Below are 21,293 nucleotides of genomic sequence, written 5' to 3' on the forward strand. Positions count from 1 at the left end.
AGTGGAAGCGTTTCCGATAACATGACCCATGGTCGGAACCAGGCCGGGACTCCCAGGACCAAAATGAAGGAAGTCAGGTAAATTTAAAGGGATTATCCGCTTTCTACAATTGATTACATAATCCTTAGACTAGGCCGTCAATGTCAGGCTGCCCACGTGCCCTACAGACTATAGCGGGGAGTGTGGGCGCTTGACATGGCGGTGTCTTATCTTCCCCCGTTCACACAATTCACATGTATGAAGAGATTCTTCTTAGTACTTGTAGGATCCGCTCAGTCTGAAGGGCACAATTAGAGTCGGAGTAGATAAAACTCCATGTATTGACATTACAGCACGGGCAGGCCTGGTTAGTATGCAGCCGGCATTATAGTCATGTCCCCGGCATATAAAGTTCCTGCTGGTTATAACACGTAAATCCCTCTCCCAGGCAGGAAAGCCGCAATCTTATGTAGCGTTGTGTAATACGACTGCCGGGGACAAGGGAGCCATGCACCCCAGATATAGGAGATAATCCGCCCCTATGAATGGCTGGAATGGATTATTATATACAACGCAATATAGGTATATAGGTCATTATACTACATGTGCGAGCACTGAGGGGGTCATTATACTACATGTGCGAGCACTGAGGGGGTCATTATACTAGATGTGCGAGCACTGAGGGGGTCATTATACTACATGTGCGAGCACTGAGGGGGTCATTATACTACATGTGCGAGCACTGAGGGGGTCATTATACTACATGTGCGAGCACTGAGGGGGTCATTATACTAGATGTGCGAGCACTGAGGGGGTCATTATACTACATGTGCGAGCACTGAGGGGGTCATTATAATAGATGTGCGAGCACTGAGGGGGTCATTATACTACATGTGCGAGCACTGAGGGGGTCATTATAATAGATGTGCGAGCACTGAGGGGGTCATTATACTACATGTGCGAGCACTGAGGGGGTCATTATACTAGATGTGCGAGCACTGAGGGGGTCATTATACTACATGTACGAGCACTGAGGGGGTCATTATAATAGATGTACGAGCACTGAGGGGGTCATTATACTACGTGTGCGAGCACTGAGGGGGTCATTATACTACATGTACGAGCACTGAGGGGGTCATTATACTACATGTGCGAGCACTGAGGGGGTCATTATACTACATGTGCGAGCACTGAGGGGGTAATTATACTACATGTGCGAGCACTGAGGGGGTCATTATACTAGATGTACGAGCACTGAGGGGGTCATTATACTAGATGTGCGAGCACTGAGGGGGTCATTATACTACATGTGCGAGCACTGAGGGGGTCATTATACTAGATGTGCGAGCACTGAGGGGGTCATTATACTACATGTGCGAGCACTGAGGGGGTCATTATACTACATGTGCGAGCACTGAGGGGGTCATTATACTAGATGTGCGAGCACTGAGGGGGTCATTATACTACATGTGCGAGCACTGAGGGGGTCATTATAATAGATGTACGAGCACTGAGGGGGTCATTATAATAGATGTACGAGCACTAAGGGGGTCATTATACTACGTGTGCGAGCACTGAGGGGGTCATTATACTACATGTACGAGCACTGAGGGGGTCATTATACTACATGTGCGAGCACTGAGGGGGTCATTATACTAGATGTGCGAGCACTGAGGGGGTCATTATACTACATGTGCGAGCACTGAGGGGGTCATTATACTACATGTGCGAGCACTGAGGGGGTCATTATACTACATGTGCGAGCACTGAGGGGGTCATTATACTACATGTGCGAGCACTGAGGGGGTCATTATACTAGATGTGCGAGCACTGAGGGGGTCATTATAATAGATGTACGAGCACTGAGGGGGTCATTATACTACATGTGCGAGCACTGAGGGGGTCATTATACTAGATGTGCGAGCACTGAGGGGGTCATTATACTAGATGTACGAGCACTGAGGGGGTCATTATACTAGATGTGCGAGCACTGAGGGGGTCATTATACTACATGTGCGAGCACTGAGGGGGTCATTATACTAGATGTGCGAGCACTGAGGGGGTCATTATACTACATGTGCGAGCACTGAGGGGGTCATTATACTACATGTGCGAGCACTGAGGGGGTCATTATACTAGATGTGCGAGCACTGAGGGGGTCATTATACTACATGTGCGAGCACTGAGGGGGTCATTATACTAGATGTGCGAGCACTGAGGGGGTCATTATACTACATGTACGAGCACTGAGGGGGTCATTATAATAGATGTACGAGCACTGAGGGGGTCATTATACTACATGTACGAGCACTGAGGGGGTCATTATACTAGATGTGCGAGCACTGAGGGGGTCATTATACTACATGTGCGAGCACTGAGGGGGTCATTATACTAGATGTGCGAGCACTGAGGGGGTCATTATACTACATGTGCGAGCACTGAGGGGGTCATTATACTACATGTGCGAGCACTGAGGGGGTCATTATACTACATGTGCGAGCACTGAGGGGGTCATTATACTAGATGTGCGAGCACTGAGGGGGTCATTATACTACATGTGCGAGCACTGAGGGGGTCATTATACTACATGTGCGAGCACTGAGGGGGTCATTATAATAGATGTACGAGCACTGAGGGGGTCATTATACTACGTGTGCGAGCACTGAGGGGGTCATTATACTACATGTACGAGCACTGAGGGGGTCATTATACTACACGTGCAAGCAAGATATTGGAGGTGAGAATAAATTTGGAACAAATTGGATTTATCATGAATTTTCCAAAAGCTTCAGATTTCAGCAAATCCAAAACTTTTTGGATTTTCAGTGTGAATTGCTCAGGATGGCGGCTACCATTGTATAGATCAGAAGACATCACATGACCTTTGGCGGCAGTCCGGCAGGCTTGCCCATCATGCCTTACAGGTAGCCCTCCTAGTAGCACAACCAATCATGAGAGACTATAGGACTGATGACTAGAAATGGGCAAACCTCACGAGATTCATTTTGTGAATATTCATGAGGTTTGCTCGCAAGTTCAATCCAAACTAGAAGTGATATTTCTGTATTCTACACTCCATTGTGGTGTCTGGTGCTTCAATGCCCCCCAATCACAGGTCTGAGCAGTCCCCCAGGCACCATGAGGTCACCTAGGAAGCAATGAACCTCCCATAAAAAGGGAAATCCTGCACAGACATAAGCAGCATATAATAATACTGATATTACTATGCTGCAATACCAAACACATCCTGTGGACTAGAGTGGCGCTGTTTCTCACAAAATAAAAAAAAATTCTTTATATAATTCCAGAAACTCTTTTAAATTCTATCACTGTTTGAAGTTGTCAGATGCGTTATTGAACTTTTTATGTAGTGGATTTCAGCAAAGTGTGGTGTTGTTGGCAATAAGAAGATAAAAAGGTCGACACAAAAGGATCAACATCCTCGGGGGTGTCAAGTTCAAAAAGACTGTGTAATACTGTAAGCAAATGTAAGATATCAAAGGGAAAGTCCTAAGATGAAGGTCTTCACTGGAGTAACTATGTGTATGGTGTTATTCTGTAAAATCTATCTATCTATCTATCTATCTATCTATCTATCTATCTATCTCTATCTATCTCATATCTCTATCTATCTATCTATCTATCTATCTATCTATCTATCTATCATCTATCTATCATCTATCTATCTATCTATCTATCTATCTATCTCATATCTATCTATCTATCTCCTATCTATCTCATCTATCTATCTATCTATCTATCTATCTCATATCTATCTATCTATCTATCTATCTATCTATCTATCTATCTCATATCTATCTATCTATCTATCTCCTATCTATCTCATCTATCTATCTCATCTATCTATCTATCTATCTATCTATCTATCTATCTATCTATCTATCTATCTATCTATCTATCTCCTATCTATCTCATCTATCTATCTATCTATCTATCTATCTATCTATCTCATATCTATCTATCTATCTATCTATCTATCTCATATCTATCTATCTACCTATCTCATATCTATCTATCTATCTATCTATCTATCTATCTCATATCTATCTATCTACCTATCTCATATCTATCTATCTATCTATCTCCTATCTATCTATCTATCTATCTATCTATCTATCTATCTCATATCTATCTATCTATCTATCTATCTATCTATCTATCTATCTCCTATCTATCTCATCTATCTATCTATCTATCTATCTCATATCTATCTATCTATCTATCTATCTATCTATCTATCTATCTATCTCCTATCTATCTCATCTATCTATCTCATCTATCTATCTCATCTATCTATCTATCTATCTATCTATCTATCTATCTATCTATCTATCTATCTCCTATCTATCTCATCTATCTATCTATCTATCTATCTATCTATCTATCTATCTATCTATCTATCTATCTATCTATCTATCTATCTATCTATCTATCTATCTATTGTAAGGGTGTGATGTAGTAAACTGTCAGGAACTAACTTTGGTCAGTAGGTGGCAGCAAATTAATAAATGCCCATAGGGAATTAATGCAATTAATTCTTCAGAATGTAAATATTGTTCGAGGTTGCAAACTCTGATTACAGATAATTACTGGGACATTTTGGACTCCTACAAGCCTGGCAGTGTGCTGGGATTGCAGTTTTGATACCTTGCACTGGAGATAGTCATTTGCATCATCCATTACCAGGAAACAGGAAGTAGAGTTCTGTGGAGAGAAGGGTCCTGGCTGGAGGTGATGTGCTGAGGGGACAGTGGAGACCTGACATGCTGGAAGGCAGCCTGTGCTCTGCTGGATGGAAGAACTGCCATGCTGGCTGTGGACTGAGTCTGGAGACACAGAGTCTGTGGTGCTACTTTTGGGACTGAGTCTGGAAAGCTCTGAAGCTCAGAAGGTAAAGGAGACCACATGAGAGGAAGGCCTCAAGGACTTGTAAGTACGGCTTGGCCGCGTCCACGTGGTGAAATATAAGGGACTCTTACGCTGACACCTTATCATCTGGGAAATTGGCCTGTCTGTTAAGTGGAGAGCTGGAGCATAGGATATAACTGTACTTTTATGTGAAGACCCCATTTCACTGTGGATTACAAATAGTATTGCGCAATACTTAGGGTGCACCCCAACGAGGGACCGATCCAGGAGAACCGTGTTCTTAAAGGACTTGTATCTGGTACCTGTTAAGTAACTGTGGGAACTAGGAGTATAGTGTTAGTTTGCTGCAATATTCTGTTGCATATTAGTTTGTATTTCTTCTCTGTTTATACCGTGTTACATGTTTTCCCAGATCGCTATTCTGTGACTTATTCAGTAAACTTTGTCCTGGGGATTAAAACACTGTGTGCGTCTGTGTGGCATCGTGTACCTGCTGAACCTGTGGGCCCAGCCCTTGGTCCTCTTTCACTATCTATCTCATATCTATCTATCTATCTATCTATCTATCTATCTATCTATCTATCTCATATCTATCTATCTATCTATCTCCTATCTATCTATCTATCTATCTATCTATCTATCTATCTATCTATCTATCTCCTATCTATCTATCTATCTATCTATCTATCTATCTATCTATCTATCTATCTATCTATCTATCTCCTCTATTTATCTATCTATCTATCTATCTATCTATCTATCTATCTATCTATCTATCTATCTATCTATCTATCTATCCAATATCTATCTATTTCATATCTATGTATCTGTCTATTTGCCAATGAACTTATAGCACCTATATAGGTTCATATACTGTAGAAGGACATACTTATTTATATACCATGTCTAATCTGGGGTCTGCTGGCATCAGATGCGGCACTATTATGAATAGGCACGGGCATTTTAAAGGGATTGTTCAGGGAGTTTTTCACATTTACTTCGTTTGGGGGGGGTGGGGGGGTTAATGTACCTATGGGTCATAATTGGTTCCAAGCAGAGTGACTTGGTGGCAAGAAGCTTGTTCCGATCACATGACTCAGGGTCGAAACCATCCCGGGACCCCTAGGTTCAAAGCTTAAGTACCCATAGGGATTAAGTATAAAAAGACTTTAATAATTGTGGCACGTCTCAAGAAATCAAGGTGCCAGGAGCTGAACTCTACTCCGGCAAGTAGGTATATTTTGGTGTAATCTTAAATATGTCTGGCTATGAAGGCCCTGCCCATCTTCCCCCAGCCCCACTCCCACCTATGCCCAGCCCACTTCATTAGAAAGGGGAGTGATAAAAGATTTCAATTCCGAAGTGTGCAGAATTGTGATTGCAGCTCTGGAGTATAAAACAGGCTGGCACAATACAGTATAAGTAATGCAAATAATTCCAAAGGTATTCAGGCTTAGTTGAGCCACAGGCTCATGTTTCCCAAACTGCTCATGTCTCTCTCTCTCAGGAAAGAAAAAAAACTAGTCTGTGCAGTCCTTGCCCTGTAATTGAAAACCATGGCCAAAGTAAAGTGGCTAGTGTCCATTCCCACTGGCACCTAGCATGGATATTATACAGTATGTCCCAGTTGCCCCTGCTCCAGTGTCCTCTTGAGCCCCAGTATCTGGACCTTCTGGTCTTCTTGCCTCCTGCGGCAGCTGAGGATGCATCTCATCTATGATGCCTTATAAATCAAGTGCACCCTCTACTGCGCCCTGAATACCTGGTGCCGATCTCAGGCATCATATATGGTCTCAATGACAATACATCCTGGGGGGGTCAGTGGCTCCTCCCAGACCACTCCCCCTGTTTTCCTGCGCCTTGCAGAAAAGTGGACAAAAAAGTTGCAAATTTTTGCACATAAACCTGCAAAAGTTAGCAATTTTTTCATGACTTGCACTCCACTAAACCGGCGCATGAGGCGTGATAAATCCCCTCGAGGACTGTGATATAAGACTTGGGTTATTCATTTGCTCATGTCTAGTCCAAAACTTGTCGAGGCTCATCCTGAGTAATTTGCAGTTTTTGTCTTATTTCCGATGCCGTTGGTTTGAGCTAACATTTGGAGAATGTTCCATTATATAGCCATACATTTAACTACCTTCCCTCTAAGCGTCAGTGTTCGGGTTCATTCTGGAGTTTATGATACATAATATGGCAGCGTCTTCGTTCTTGTTCCACTTGCTGCCTCGGCTCGGTATTTGACATATAAAGCAATTTTATGGTCTCTCTGTGACTTTACTGTAGCAGATTAGAAGAAATTGGGTTACCAGCAATTAATCTCTCACAGAAGGTCTATGTGTAATGCCGGTAATCTCCCAACTTCTTATTGGTTTGAGCTATGGACGTAGACCAAAGATCAGAATTATAAGGAGGAGAAGGAGATTCTGAGGTTTATAAGAAACACACAAGTAGAGTCATTGTCAGTGAAACAGTATGGCGGTGTAGTACAGTAGTATCTGAGGTTGTGTATAGATATAGTGACAGTGTCAGGCAGAGATTCCTTGGGCCCACTAGTCAATCAAACCTAACAAACCCTAGAAAAAACATTATAGTACCTGTCCAATTTGGGTGTATTTTTCTGGACCAGGAGGAGGGGGGGCGTGAACAGAGAAGGGTTAGTTTTAGGGATTCTAACTGCGGAAGGGTTTACATTAGGACCTCTCTGATAAGATGTGTCTTTAAGATGCAGTTCAAGTTATAGACATTGAGAATTAATCTGACTGTCCGGGGTAGAGCATTCCAGAGGAGTGGTGCAACTCGGGAGAAGTCTTGCAGATGCTAGTAATAATAGAGATACATGAGATGGCCGTTCCCACTCTATCAGCACCATGTATCCATATACACATAGTATATCGAACACCACCGATCTGTATTTGAGTAACATTCCGTTGTCCTATGTGATGTAGTGTAGGGAGTTATGTATAGTGCAGGATCTCTGACTTTACTGTAAGTTGTGCTACTTGGTATGTCTGAGACTTTCTATTCTATGCTCTGGGGTTGCGGAGTGGGACAACCGCCGATTATTTGCTCACACAGCCTGTGCAGTTGATTTTTATATGGGAGTCTGACCCTATATAAATGAGTAGAAATATTGTTATTATTATATGATTTTTAAGGTATGGACACCCCCATCATTTTTGTAAATTTGGAGAACCCCTTTAAATTCCTAAGAATAAAATAGTAATGTAACCATACTTCTACTGCCTTTAGTGCAGCAGATTCTAACTGGAGATGGGAGAACCTCCCAAAATTTTGTTCGGGTGTCTGGGTCAAACAAGAGCTGGAGGTGACATTATTACACTCGGGGGGGTATCTTTGGACCCCAGATTATAATAGGTGGAGTTGCAGGGGAGGTGATAAACCCCCAGCTATACTCACCTGCCCTCTCCTCTTTTGAGGCTCCTTGTGGTATTAGCTCCTCCAAGACAAATCCCAATGGTTCACTTTTGTTAACGATAATGGGGCTGAACCTGGCTTGTGCCGAATTCTAACGAATATTATCCCTGATCCTCTCAAGATCCACCAATAAAAAACTTCTAAAAAAGTGACAATTTATTTTTATTATTCTCTATTTATTAACTTTTTTTTTTAGCCTAAATTCTTTGTTCTATTTCACCGTATTTTCGAGAATTCTTCCTGCGGATTTGGATGGATACAATACAGAACCCTGGAATGTAAATAGGGAAATAGATTGGACGTCGAGTTTTATGGTGGTGCAACAGAGACAAAGCCGATAACACCGGGGTTTGTCTTTAACCTGGTGTAACCTTCAGAGGATTTTATCTAGAAGTCCTAGTCCTGGGAGAGCAGATCTTCTGTATTTTATGAGAAAGCCTGCTCCATGGTAACAAGATTCACTTCATAGAAAGACTCTTTCCACACTGGGCTCCTTGTATCAGTGAGGCAGGCCTGACGCTGCATACAAAACGGGAACAGATTCCGGCGCTGACTGCGAGCGCAGAAGAGAGATATGTAGCGGCCGATCGCCTTCTTGCACAGGAAGGGTTAATATCGTGGCCTCTACATTAATATCCAATCTATTCATTTTTTATAATTATCAGATTTTTCCCCATCTTGATCACTTTAAATGGGCCGCCAAATCCTGGCAAGCACAACATCTGCAAGGAGTTTGTATGTTCTCCCCGTGTTTGCGTGGGTTTCCTCCGGGTACTCCAGTTTCCTCCCACACGTCAAAGACGTACTGATAGGGAATGTAGATTGTGAGCCCTATATGGGACAGTGACTGACAATGTCTGTAAAGCGCTGCGGAATATGATGGCGCTACAGAAATAAGCGAAATAAATAAAGGGTTAAAGGGCAACTTTGCATCTGACCATTCTACCACCATCCCTGTAGCCCTCCTAGCTACCCTGCTATTTTCGAACCTGTACCCACCACCTGATTTTACACTTGAAAGGCCAAGTTTTTGACTTCCTTTTCCCCAAATAAAAAAATTCAGCACGCCTAATAAAATAAATTTCCAGAAGAGAATCTATCTCCGAAGGGAGATCCTATTTAGCTCCCAACTTCCACCCCTAGTGACCACCAGGGAACCAAGTCTAAGTCATACTTGACAACTCTTTTAAAGCATCCAGGGTGCTCCCAAGATAGGGTTAACCTTCCCGAAAGCTTGCAATTCTCCTACACCCAATGGAATGTTGTTGTTTTTTCTTTATGTAGATTGTGAGCCCCACATACAGTTCACAATGTACATTTTTTCCCTATCAGTATGTCTTTGGAATATGGGAGGAAATCCATGCAAACACGGGGAGAACATACAAACTCCTTGCAGATGTTTTTTTGCCCTTTGAACACCAGGACTCCAGTGGTGAAAGACTGCAGTGCTAACCACTGAGCCACCGTGTAGCCCCTTGGCCCAATGGAATGTTGACTAGTATGGTCTATGTCAAGCCCCTTAGAAGGGGACCCTGGGGTTGCACTGAGTGAGGAACCTGATGGTCACACATACCCTCAGACCTTCAGAATGGACTTCTTATGAGGGCACTGCATCCTGAATAATCAATTCTAGTCTTACAGCACTGGAGTCCTGGGTTCAAATCCAAAAAAGGACACCATCTTCAAGGAGTTTGCATGTTCTCTCCATGTTCATGTAGGTTTCCTCTGGGTACTTCGATTCCCCCCACTCCAGTGGAAGCTTGTGAGTGTTATATGGGAGAGTGACTGACAATGATCGTGAGGACCTTTTGGTTAGACAGAGCTGTTGGGTCACATTTTGCCACTTGTGCAGAAGTTTACAACATTTACCTAAACGTACATCTATTTTTACTATTCTACTTCATTCTCTTGCCATCCACCCATGTTCACTCTTCTGCAACTTCTTTCCCCCATCCTGACTTTGATGTTTTTATCCCAATTTGAAAAAAATATTACAAAAAGAGAAAAAAATTCAACTTATTTATGTCCATAATCCTGTGCAGGAATACTAGATAATGGAGATGCATTGCAACCCCTTGTGTGCCGCGGAGGTACAGGGCAACCCATCGATCTTTGGTTGCTTAATGGGAGTCATGGTCAAAGTCGCCATGTAGCCCTAGCCTTAGGGTTGGTTCACATCTGCATTTGGTAATCCGTTCGAGTAGTTCGCATGGGGACCTTCCCTCCCGAAATGGACTACCGAACACACTGGCAAGTGGTGTGCAGTGAAAGCACACGGACCCCATAGACTATAATGGGGTCCTTGTGCTGTCCTCAAACCTTAAAAAGCCATAGTATTATGTCACGCTGAGCGTATAGTTAAGACTACAGTGGAGGCCCGAGACTAGCCATCGGAATCGGAAGACACTCCAACTTTAGCGGATTAAACCTTCGTTAGCTGTGATCAATAGCAACCAAGGTATCCACGGGGTCCGGGGACAAGATTGCCCCACCTGCCATCCCTTGGATCCTCTGAGATAAGATTGTGGGGTCTGAGGGGTAGACATGGCAGCCAGGAGGCCGAGCAACAGCTCCGTCGGAGCCTATGTGTGATGTGCTATTGTATAAGTGTATTGCAGTACATTGTACTGGGGACAGTAAAAAGCAAATGAAAGTACAACACGTCACGCAAAAAATAAGCCCCTCCCCCCATAGCTATTATAGAAAAATCTAAAAGTTATGAATTTTGTAGGGCGGAGAGTGAAAACATGAAAAAGTCACCGAGAATTAACATAAAAACTACCCTGCCTCCTTAAAGGGTTAAAGAAATCTCCAGATTGTAAATACTAAGCGGATGTAAGAAACCTATGGTGTGAATTACTCGAACATCTACGTTTTATTTGTAGCCGCTTTTGTCAGGTTACGACAACCCTTTCCTTGCGGTTGTCAGGAGACGTGCCGCACTAGCAGGGAAGACGCTGTAAGATTGGCTCCGAGCCTTATATCCTTTCCCCGGCAATAAGGAAAGATTTATGTGATATCTCGGAGCAGCAACAATCTTGAAGGCAGCATCTCATTATCTCCAAAATTGGCAGATATTATACCCAATGATTGCAGATGTACATTCCCATAACTTCGGCAGTAGAATTTCTTTCCGTGAGGCTCTCTTCACTTAAAGGGGCCGCGACCCAAAAAGAATCTCCCCGTGTACTCGCTTATTCTCCTACAGTAGTGATGAATGGATGGCGTCTAGGTAAGGCATTGGCAAACCAAGGCTGGAAAGGAGTGGCGGACAGAGAAGCCAGGGCTGTGGAGTTGGAATTTTTTTGTGTGAATTTTTACTAGTTTTGTCTGTCCGTGGAATGAAGGAGTTGGAGTTGGCATCTGGAAACATAGGAGTCAGAGTAGGGGGTTTGGCCTTCTGAGCCCACAGCCCTACAGGCAACCAGAGTAGTGACTGGATATGTCCCTGGCTTTGTAACGCCCAGTGGACACTTGTTGATAAATTTACATACTGTGCCAGTCAGAAATTGTCCAAAATTGGCAATGAGATTCGACAGAGATGTGAAACCTGGCCCCCATACTGATCAGCTGTATAGAGCTGGAAGAAGACATCTCTGTATATTGTGTAAGAGCTGAGTTTTAATGGTGGTGCTCAGTCCCAGCACAGTATACAGAGTCGTCTGCTTCTGGCTCTGTACACTATGCTAAAAACAGCTAATTTGATGCGGGGAACAGTGTCGAACCCCCCACTTCCACCCCAGCCTCAAACAAATGACCTGTCTTAAGGACAAGTTTCATTCTTGGACAGCCTCTTTAAAGGGGTATTCCCATGACGCTTGTTCACTAACCTGCAGGCTGTTGTGCTCTCTTCACTTCCTGCTTTTCTCGGCACATTGGTGGGCGGGGTTTCACTTGCACGGGATTGGTTGTAAATGAATTACCACAGTGTGAAGCTGATGTAGCAGAGCTGGATTTGAGTCAGTTTGCATTACATACAGAGGTAACGGACTCCCTATCTCAGCCCTTATCAGCCAAATTCAATTAAACCGGCTGATAAGAGCTCAGAAATCCCGGAGCTCTCACCTCCCCTATATGAGAAGCTCCGCTACTTATCAGACACAAACAGCTCAGAGCTGCTCCCAGCCCCTCCTTTTCCCCCTGAGAGCAGGCAGCTACATCACTTGACAAATGAGCAGATAAACCCAAGGGCCATAGAAACAGAGTGTAAACAATGAAGTGAATAAAGTAAGATATCGGCCAAACAAAGCAGTTTTGATAAAGCAATGCATTTAGGAAAAGTTTTAAATCCACATAAACTAGCAGTATAGATAAGATCCTTGTGATGGGACAACCCCTTTAATTTCCTTAGATTTGGTATTGGTATGAAGGGTCCCATACAGGCCCGTAGCTGTAGGGGGTGCACGGGTGGCCATCACTATTGGGTCTCTGAGCCTCTGGGGGCCCAAAGGCTTCCCTACAATATAAGAAAACACTAATATTATCGATGCTAAGTAGGGGCCACATCTATTCTTCATTGGCCTCCTGGAACTTCAAGTTATACCTCTGGTCCTCCATGCAGGACTTTTCTCTGCGGCCTAGTCTCGTACGCTAGTGTGAACCCAGCCTTACACTGTACGGTGTACAGTGAATCTGTACGGTGCATCGGTACGGTGATGCGAATCTGATTTCTAACATTTTCGAACCTTCTTGTACCAACTCCGTCCTTGAGACCAAACTTCTCTACTGGTGCCGAGAACAGTTTCTTCATCTCAGCCCCCCTGTAGTCTCTCATGGTTGACGAGGGTCCACATTAGTATTTACCGCCCCCTCCGGGTACAGACTGTACAGTGTTAGGAGCCCTTATCGTTGCGATTACTCTATAGGATGAGATTTTATGGATGTTACAAGGAACGTAAACACCTTATAAAATGCCGGAGCGGCGATATACCGGCTCTGACGGGATTCCATCTGATTACATTTGGTATTCCTACTTCATTGTTCCTGTGACGGATTCCTGTTGTGTCGGCGCTAGTACTAGTCCTCCGGTCTCCTTACTTTTATAGTGAGGAAAATACTATAAAGTAAGAATGCTTTGAGAAATAGAAGGGTTAATAGTTTATTTTTATCAATGGCCAAAAAATACCTTGGCTTAACATTAGAAATATACCCCTGTAAGGTGACTCGCGGATAGCGGAAGGCGCACTAATTTTACCAATAATTTACAGTACAGGGGTCGGGAAGTGTTTACACAGTACTTATTGGGATTATTGATCTATGTCTAAGTGGATTTATTCACAATTAGCTCCAGGGCACAGGTTATACCCTCTGCATAGAACGCAACGTCGTACCTGCTTATCTGCTCCTGTCCTGCCTGTCCTTGGTAAACACTATAGATCCAGAGAGGATGACTTATGGCGTCAATGAAAAGGACAGTAAACCTTGAACGTTTATGTTACATCTCCATATTATGACTGAATCAGTGGCTATAGGGAGTGTAGAGGTAGCAGTCGCTACCGGGCCCTGGAGCCCAATGGCCACCCTACAATATAAGAAGACTTCAGTATTATAGATAGCGCATTGGGGCCCAGGAGCTTCAAGATATGCCTCTGGACTGAATTTACGATAATAATCCCATTACTTTACCAGTTGATTCAATGGCCAATGGACTGGAGTTGGCCAATGAATTGAAATTGATCTACCAGATTACTAGAAGATCCCATACTGAGGTCAGACCCAGACAACTATTAAACACTACAACCATCTCAAAGGCAACTTATGATTTGTAGGATAAGGTTTAAGGAGGACCCTTCACCACCTCCATTAACTCCAACCCTTTACATCCATCATGAAGCTCTGCAACACTGATTTTGGCACAATTAGAATTTTTTCTGTAGCCTTCACCATTCCTGAGCAATCATTTCTGTTAGTTTCAGTACCCAATATGTTAATTAGACCCTCCGCTGTCAAGTGAGCGGTCCTTGGTTGGACCAGCTAGTCTAAGATTGCCCACTTGACAGTACAGAGCCTAATTACCATATTGGGTGCTGAAACTAACAGCACCGATTACTCAGGAACAGCGGGGGCTAGAGGAATAGTTCCAACCACGCTGGAATCTGTGGAGTGGTGTCTACTGAAAAATACAAAGAGTTGGTGGAGATGGTGGATGGTTCTCTTTAAGATTGGTCAATAAATTCCCAAGCTATTGTGCTCTTTTCCTTCAATTTGTCAAATGTATCAACATTTCCCGGAACATCTTCACAGTAAAATTTCAATAATCTAATTCCAGGTACAATTCAAGATTATCAGAATAATAGCAACTAGAGATGAGCAGTGAAATATTTGAAAATTTGAAATTCAATTCGAGTAGACCTCAATATTCGACTATTCGTTCAGATATCGAATCCCATTATAGTCTATGGGGAAAACATTCTCGTTTCAGGGAAACCAAAATTCGACCAATTGGAGTCACCAAGTCCACAATGACACCCCAAAAAATGATGCCAACACCTCTGTATTGCAACTGGGACAGCAGGGGAAGCATGTCTGGGGGCATCTAACACACCCAGTCTCAGGATTATTATTACTATTATTGGTGTAAAGAAACGCCAGGGAAGGTGGGAGGGGAATCAAATTTTTACTGCGTTTACCGCGTGGTATTCGACCGAGTACAAGTATTTCGAATACCGTAGTATTCGATCGAATACCTACTCTATCAAATGCTACGCGTTCATCTCTAATAGCAATATATCTGCAAAGTTAGAAGAGGTCTAAAAGTTGTTAAAGGGCTTGGGCCGTAGACATGGTATACGTGGCAGATTGCTGGGGTCCAACCACTGGGTCACCCAATGATCAGGAGTCCTTTGAAGGTCAATCTTAGATTAGGTTTTCTATTTATTTCCATGGCTTTTGCAAATAATTCTCAGCATTTGGATCTATTTCTCAGAATTCTAAAAATCTACACCAGTTTATGTCTTCAGTGTTATAGTAAGACCAGGGCAAATGAGCATCCATGGGCCCATCAACTAAGGGTTGTGACACGTTCCACCACCAGCTCTTGGAGTTGACTGGATTTTAGAGGAATTGTCATGGTATTTCTGCCCAAATGTACATGTGTGAGGGTATAAGGAGAGGTAGCTGTTGGCTTGGTATACGTGGAAGTGTATGGTCCTCTATTGGTCAATCTTATATTAGGTCTTTTATGCCTTTTTTCAATACTTCCCAGCATTTGGATCTGCTTCACAGAGACCTAAAGATCCATACCAGTTAACATACCCAATATTATAGTATGTCCAGGACCAAAGAACTTCCATGGACCCATGATCTACGGCTTCCAATAGGTCCCACCACTACCTCTTGGTGATGACTGGCCTTGGAAACTTGTGAACCTGTGTAGACATAAGTCCAGATCCAGATCTGAGAACCAAAGTCAAGACCTTCCTAGAACTAATAAACTGTCTCAAAATGAGGAGACCCTACACGACTACAGTTGTCCTTCCCTATCCGTCATTGCTCTTCTTATGTAATACCTCCTAGAACATCTGCTTGAATTGGTACAATTATTTAGGAGGTCATTTCAGAAGAGCCTGTAATGCTCCCGAGTAAACAAACGGCGAGGCGGAGATGATGTCCTTGATGTACCTTATCCTCGTAATCAGATGTTCCTAAATCTGCAAATTTGCGCATTGCAAAATAATGCACGGCTCCTAATTTAATGGTCTCCGTGATCATTTGCTTCATCAGTGGATGCCGTAAACGTTAAGCTTCCCCATATGTCCTCTTCTCCAATTAACGTGTTTCATTTATTCCGGGGGTACAACCTCTCCGCTGGTTTTTCATTACTGTCGTCCGTGTAGATCCTGGTAAGTAATACAGCTTAAGTTTTCCGCCCATGGCATGTATTCTAAACAACTGACAATAAGCTTCTTTTCTCAGAATTGCTTGATTTAACTAACCAGACCAAAGATTGTAAGACGCGGAGTATCCAGTGCTGACGGTGATTAGTTTTACTCTCCGGCTTTTGGACTGTGACCCTCCAGCTTATTCTGTCCTATTTAGGTTCCGTGGTTAAGCTTAATGATAACCCTTTCATTACAGATCCCGGAAACGATTGTAAGATTAACATGAAGATGTAGGAAATTAGTGGCCAAAGACATTGGCTTCTTTGGCTTTGAAGTTATTACATACGGTACACGCAGTGGCGCAACTAGGAATAGTGAGGGTAGTGAGAGAGTGGAATAGGCTGCCACGGGAGGTGGTGGGCGCTCCATCAATGGAAATCTTCAAGCGGAATCTGGATAAACATATAGCTGGGATGATTTAGGAAAACCTGCACTCGCAGGGGGTTGGACCCGATGGCCCTTGAGGTCCCTTCCAACTCTACCAAAAAGAAAGAAAAAAAAAAAAGAAAGAATGGCGGGGGCCTCGTGGCAAACTTTTGACATGGGGCCCCCCGTCCCGACCAATGCCGAAGACCCTGACTGACACCCCTACCCGCATTCCTGCACACACTATTCTGCCCCATAGTGGCCTCAGCACACAGTATTACCATAGTGGCCCCTTCACCCAATATTATGCCCCATTGTGGCCCCTTCACCCAATATTATGCCCCATTGTGGCCCCTTCACCCAGTATTATGCCCCAATGTGGACACCCATGAACAATTATTATACTCTGGGGTCTTTTTCAGACCCCAGAGTATAATAATCAGAGACTCAGGAGGGATACAAACATAAAAAACACTGTTACTTACCTATCCCTGCACTCCCCACAGATGGCGGCCATCTTCAATGACGTCCGGGACGTCACGTGACCCGAGGGGGCCTGCATTGCAACGCATAAAGACGCAGGCCCCGATCATGTGACGTCAGGGACAGTAGACGCGAAGCCTGCCCGGAGACCGGAGAGTTTAGTAACATTGCTTTTTTTTGTTCCCTTACCTCTGCTGGATTTCCGATCATTATACTCGGGGGTATGAAAAGAACCTCCCCCCCCGAGTATAATAATAGTGTTAGTGGGGCCCGCGGTGTCACTTACTGATCCCGGCCCCTGCCAGGATTGGTAAGAAAGTAGGGCCTGTTACCAATTGGAGTAACTCCAGCCGGTAACGGCCTATAACAACAAAAAACGCAGCGGTAGCGGCTGTCGACGGCCCCTAATGTCCTGGGCCCTGTAGCAGCTGTTACCCCAGTATGTATGCCCCTGGGTATTTGAAAAACTACAGTACAGTACTGTCTAAAAGTTTTAGGCAAGTGTGCAGAAAATACTGTAAGAATGCGTTCAGAAATAGAAGGGTTAATAGTTTATTTCTGTCAATTAAAAAAAAGAGAAATCCCATCAATATTTGGTATGACCTTTGCCATTTGGAGGAGGAGTCCTGGAAGTGATGATATGGCCCCTATAGATATAGCCCTGATCTTAACACCATCCAGTCTGTCTTGGGTTACATGAAGAGACAGGCGGATTGGAGCAAACCTACATCCATAGAAGATCTGTGCTTAGTTCTCCAAGATGGCGGCGGGTACAACCTCCCTGCCCAGTTTTGCAAAAAACTGTTTGCAAATACCGAGAAGAACTGATGGAAGGCAAAGGGCAAAGGTCACACCAGATATTGATGGGATTTACATTTCTCTTTTCTTCATTCATTTTGTTTAATTTTTTTAATTGATGAAAATAAACTATTAACCATTTTTGAAAAGCATTTTCAGACCAAATTTTTGCAATATTTTGTATATAAGGCGGAAATTCTAAGTACAATCTTAAGCAAAAACCAAGTGTCCAAAGTCACCAAAAACAAAGTTGTACTTGACACAACCGTGACAAATCCATGATACCAAGGCTTTCGAGATTTCCAGGCTTTCGAGACAACATGATTTTGTTGTAATGTGTCAGTGATATGATATGATATGTGTGCACACCCAGTGGTCATGTTGTGAACTGCAGGTGGTCAATTTGCAATCCATTGCTGATATAGATTATTGTGTTCAAGTGGAGCCCCATTTTATTGGGATTCGTGGTTTTATTGACACCTTATTGACAAAAAGTGCCAGTGTGATGTCACAATATTTTATTTGTCGTAGATCAGCTTGGTGGAGGACTAGTGAATGTTCCAGAATATTTTAAGTCTTTAAAGGGGTTATACTATGGACATGTAGCCCTGTCTAGTGGAGTGTCTGATCAATGGGTGTCCAATTGCTGGGTCCTCCAGTAATCAGGAGGACCGAAAGTCCCCATAAGGCCTCTATTTGAATGGCCAGTGTTCCGTTCACTTCTATGGGACTATGGGTACTGCCAGGGATTACATAGAAGTGAATGAACAAACCCTACAAAAGGACATGGGATATTCCCAAGGATCACAGAAGATACTCGGGGCCTAGTTTACCAACACAAAAAAGTGGACCATGTTGTAATCCCAGCAAAGTGACCCCCTCTTACGTTATGGTCATCCTCTGACATGTTGGATTATCTTTGGACTTAGTCTGTAAAGAAATGCGGAATTAAAAGAAATGTCAATGTTCAGATCTCCATTGACCTAGTAAGGGTTAACTGGCCGGAGCGAATATCACCAAAACTATGAAATATAGCGAAACCTTTGACTGTCTGTCAAGTTCTCTTGTAGTGAGCGGAGAAGCAAGAAGGATAAGAAATCTCGTGTCGTTCTTCAGACTGAAAGGATACATGTCAGATGATCTGAGATAGCCTATTTAGAGGAGGAACACGCCGAGAACGTCCTGAGGATTGTTACCCTGGGATCCGTCAGTCATCTCTCCAGCAGTTTATTTAATCTTATGGATCTCTCGTCAGACCCCATCAATATTCTTAAAGGGGAGTTTTAGTTTCAGCAGTAATGCTAATTTTATGCCATTTTCTAATAAATTTACACAAAATTTTTAGGCAGGCGTGGAAAAATCGCTGCAACATAAAAATGCATTCAGATATAGAAGGGTTAATAGTTAATTTTTGTCAATGAACAACGTGAAGCGGATGAAGAAAAGTGAAATGTAAATCCCATCAATATTTGGTGTGACCTTATATACAGTTATATACAGTCCATGGTCATGTGATATATAGTGTATGGTCATGTGATGTACAGTCCATGATCATGTGATATAGAGTGCATGGTCATGTGATATCCAGTCCATGGTCATGTGATGAACACACAGATGCATGGCTCGTTACAGTCATCAAATGACCATGGACCGTGTATCACATGACCATGGATTGTATGTCACATGACCATGGACTGTACATCATATGATCATACACTGTATATCACATGAGTAAGGACCATATATCACATGACCATGGACTGTATAGCATATGACCATGGACTGTACATCATATGACTATACACTGTATATCACATGAGCAAGGACCATATATCACATGACCATGGACTGTATAGCATATGGCCATGGACTGTATATTACATGACCATGGACTGTACATCATATGACCATACACTGTATATCACATGACCATGGACTGTATAGCATATGACCATGGACTGTATATCACATGACTATGGACTGTATATCACGCGACTATAAGATCTAGCCCTTCATTGATGTCACCCATATCCTCTCTCGCCGGAGCTTGATGGACATATGTCTTTTCTTACCCATAGACCTCCGGTGTAGCAGAGCTGTCCCGGTGTCCCACTGCTATATACAGGGCGATCCTTGTATGTCTCACTCAGTCGGGATACTTGGTAATGGTTTACAGCCCCGTATCACATCCCTGTTGTATATCACCGCAGTCAATAATTGGACTTAGAGAGCCGCCTGATTCATTTGTTGACTTACAAAAGATTCATTTCTAGAAAGTGCTCTTTCTTTCTATAGATTTTGGATGACATTGTGCCGATACGCGCACCCGATGATAGATGGGCATCAAACGGCATTCATAAATATTTAACACTGCTTATAAAGAGCAAATTAGTGTGTAGGAAATCTGCGATAAGCTATAAATCTGCATTAAGCAGAAGGGCGAAGGGCCAGGATCTCCCGATAGTCTTCGGAGACATTGGTGGTGTTGGTGGGCCAATGCACGAAAGGGCTTCTATGTACTGGTATCTTCTTCTGACTTTTTGTGTGATTACAGATGGGATATTATTCACAGACAGCAAGCATCTATCCTGATTGTGCTAATAGATTGCACGTTTCCTGTGTCAGTGATCTCTTTAGCTGCTTTATGCCTGCATGTATTTGCCCTATATTTGCAGTTCAGTGTCCATGGATCTCCTCTGTTATGCTCACCTGGGCTTTTCTCTGCTATTTGTTTGCTGTTGTACAGTTACTCCTGGCAAAATTACATGTAAAGAAACCACTAGTAATAATGGATAGGGGAGGGGGGCAGACGGCTCCTTATTATACACTCCCACAGTCTCATAGACAAATGTAAAATGTGCTGCAGCCGTAATAGGAATATAGCTGTAGAAAAACTGATAGGACAACCTGTATGAAGGCTTAGGCTAGTCGGAGTCTTGGCTTCAGAATCCCTCAAACATCAGCAAAGAGAAAAGTCCTGCAGGGTTTCAGTATGAATATGGCGGAAGCCCAACGGGCACTCGTCAGACCCCATTAAAATCTATGGGGTCTGCCGGTAACCTCTTGTTTTAGCGGACGGGCTCTCCTTCATTTGGGTGGACTCAAAAGATGGAGAACCCATCGGCAAGTGTGATCCTAACCTCATACAGTCAGACTACCCAGGAAGATCCTACAGATATTCCAACTTTACCCTTTAAATAACCCCACTTGTCTGATATGTAACGGGCATCCCCTTTAAGCTTCCTCATGTTCAAAGCTGTATTCAAGAACAAAGGTGATTTTCTTCCTTTCAGCCGGCACATGAAGGTTACACTAACATCCTTATTATATATAATAGAGATTAATGAAAGCCAAGCGCTCCATTCGCGGCGCTGTATTTATGTGCGTTTCCTTATCGCGTTCTGAATGTTCCATTTACAAATATGTCATTGACGTCTCATTAGCACTTACCGCACGTGT

General features: G+C 43.2%; 1 protein-coding gene across 7 annotated transcripts in view; it reads left to right on the forward strand.

The window, feature by feature from the left end:
- The window catches only part of GRIK1 (glutamate ionotropic receptor kainate type subunit 1), a 266,952-nt gene that overhangs the window by 11,492 nt on the left and 234,167 nt on the right, over positions 1-21,293 (forward strand). Inside the window, exon 1 of one of the 7 annotated variants that reach the window (XM_075263459.1) lies at positions 4,671-4,929. The exons of the other annotated variants lie outside the window; for them this stretch is intronic. The gene's annotated coding sequence lies outside the window, so the exon portion shown is untranslated. Of the gene's footprint in view, positions 1-4,670; positions 4,930-21,293 lie in introns of those variants that run through there. 7 annotated transcript variants of the gene reach the window in all.

Source organism: Leptodactylus fuscus, chromosome 2 (assembly GCF_031893055.1).
Source record: "Leptodactylus fuscus isolate aLepFus1 chromosome 2, aLepFus1.hap2, whole genome shotgun sequence".
NCBI lineage: Eukaryota > Metazoa > Chordata > Amphibia > Anura > Leptodactylidae > Leptodactylus > Leptodactylus fuscus.